At 49.9% G+C, this 2500-nt stretch overlaps 1 non-coding gene across 1 annotated transcript; it reads right to left on the bottom strand.

Annotated features, from left to right (window-relative positions):
- Positions 1–613: 613 nt before the first annotated feature.
- On the bottom strand, positions 614–768 carry LOC143351327 (5.8S ribosomal RNA). The gene has a single exon (XR_013081672.1). It is a non-coding gene; the product is annotated as a 5.8S ribosomal RNA (ribosomal RNA).
- Between the last annotated feature and the right edge of the window lie 1732 nt (positions 769–2500).

Genomic DNA, 2500 nt, shown 5'->3' with positions numbered 1-2500 from the left:
TCCCTGGGGCTGTACGAACGAACAGAGAGGAAGACGACGACCGACGGATACCACAAATTTCACGTGGTAGGGCATATATTACATATCATAATTATCAGTGTTTGGTCAAATTTCTTTCCAGTGTCCTTTTTGTTATGCTCCAAAACTAGTATACGCTTTATTTTCTCTTTCCTTTGCATAAATTATTAACTTCGGGCAACGTCGGGAGCGCCGGTAATCATTAGATTTGTACGAAACGCGATTTGCGCCCCACGGTGGTTTTTAGTGCCGTCAAAGTCAGAAATCGTAGGAGCGGTGCTTTAACGGGCGGTCGTGATGATACTCCAGACAACACGACGCACGACGCCGTAAAACACTCGCGCGAGTCCAGACTGATCTCTGCCTCACCACGCAAGGGGTGCGCAAACTTGCCAATAATATATAATATTTATTCTTTTTCGTACGTCCAGCGACAAACGCCAACGAAATACCCAAATTCTCGCTCGTACGTTGATACCTTTCTCTTCATCGACCCGGCTCCGAAACGTTCTTCGCCATCTCCCCGAAAGGAGAGGTAAACGACGGCGGGGTTAGGGAATCTGAGAACAACGCAAGCAGTTTTAGGACAAGTGAACGACCCTCAGCCAGGCGTGGTCCAGGAATTTTATCCGTGGACCGCAATGTGCGTTCGAAATGTCGATGTTCATGTGTCCTGCAGTTCACACGTTGACGCGCAATTAGCTGCGTTCTTCATCGACCCACGAGCCAAGTGATCCACCGTTCAGGGTAATCATATACAATTTACAATTTTTCTCTTTGTATTTAAAAATGCTCCTTGTTCTTTGCTTTAAAAATATTCGATGTTCGCACCTCCGACCAGCGTATCGACGGAGGATTGAACGCGCCATATCGACGACAAAAGTTTCTTTTTGTTTCCTGAATGACGGAAAACCATCGTTCGACGGCCGGGCGTACAGTACATTCAAAAGCCTTTGCGCGTGGCTGCGACCAAACGGGTATAATACACCCGTATATTCTTGGTTCCGAACAGTAACTTCACGCGCAATCGGGCGAACGCACGCGGCAGCGCCCATCGGTTGCTCGATGAAATCGATGCGATAAACTACAGCCTTCTCGGCTGGTCGTCGTTAGTCGCGCGAGCAACGGATGGCCGCACAATCGACGCGTCGTCGTTTGCGATTATTCGCCTCACGTTAGCCATGAGTATGTATATTATTCATTTACGAACGAACGCGGCAGCGTCCATCGGTTGCTCGATGAAATCGATGCGATAAACTACAGCCGTCTCGGCTGGTCGTCGTTAGTCGCGCGAGCAACGATGGCCGCAAAATCGACGCGTCGTCGTTTGCGATTATTCGCCTCAAGTTAGCCATGAGTATGTATAACATTCATTTACGAACGAACGCGGCAGCGTCCATCGGTTGCTCGATGAAATCGATGCGATAAACTACAGCCGTTTCGGCTGGTCGTCGTTAGTCGCGCGAGCAACGATGGCCGCAAAATCGACGCGTCGTCGTTTGCGATTATTCGCCTCAAGTTAGCCATGAGTATGTATATTATTCATTTACGAACGAACGCGGCAGCGTCCATCGGTTGCTCGATGAAATCGATGCGATAAACTACAGCCGTTTCGGCTGGTCGTCGTTAGTCGCGCGAGCAACGATGGCCGCAAAATCGACGCGTCGTCGTTTGCGATTATTCGCCTCAAGTTAGCCATGAGTATGTATATTATTCATTTACGAACGAACGCGGCAGCGTCCATCGGTTGCTCGATGAAATCGATGCGATAAACTACAGCCGTTTCGGCTGGTCGTCGTTAGTCGCGCGAGCAACGATGGCCGCAAAATCGACGCGTCGTCGTTTGCGATTATTCGCCTCAAGTTAGCCATGAGTATGTATATTATTCATTTACGAACGAACGCGGCAGCGTCCATCGGTTGCTCGATGAAATCGATGCGATAAACTACAGCCGTTTCGGCTGGTCGTCGTTAGTCGCGCGAGCAACGATGGCCGCAAAATCGACGCGTCGTCGTTTGCGATTATTCGCCTCAAGTTAGCCATGAGTATGTATATTATTCATTTACGAACGAACGCGGCAGCGTCCACCGGTTGCTCGATGAAATCGATGCGATAAACTACAGCCGTCTCGGCTGGTCGTCGTTAGTCGCGCGAGCAACGATGGCCGCAAAATCGACGCGTCGTCGTTTGCGATTATTCGCCTCTGGCTATCCGTGAGTATGTATAATATTCATATACGAACGAACGCGGCAGCGCCCATCGGTTGCTCGATGAAATCGATGCGATAAACTACAGCCTTCTCGGCTGGTCGTCGTTAGTCGCGCGAGCAACGATGGCCGCAAAATCGACGCGTCGTCGTTTGCGATCATTCGCCTCAGGCTATCCGTGAGTATGTATAACATTCATTTACGAACGAACGCGGCAGCGTCCATCGGTTGCTCGATGAAATCGATGCGATAAACTACAGCCGTCTCGGCTGATC

The sequence above is a fragment of the Colletes latitarsis genome, unplaced genomic scaffold (genome assembly GCF_051014445.1).
Source record: "Colletes latitarsis isolate SP2378_abdomen unplaced genomic scaffold, iyColLati1 scaffold0130, whole genome shotgun sequence".
In the NCBI taxonomy this organism is placed as follows: Eukaryota; Metazoa; Arthropoda; class Insecta; order Hymenoptera; family Colletidae; genus Colletes; species Colletes latitarsis.
This window is presented reverse-complemented; position numbering and strand designations above follow the sequence as displayed.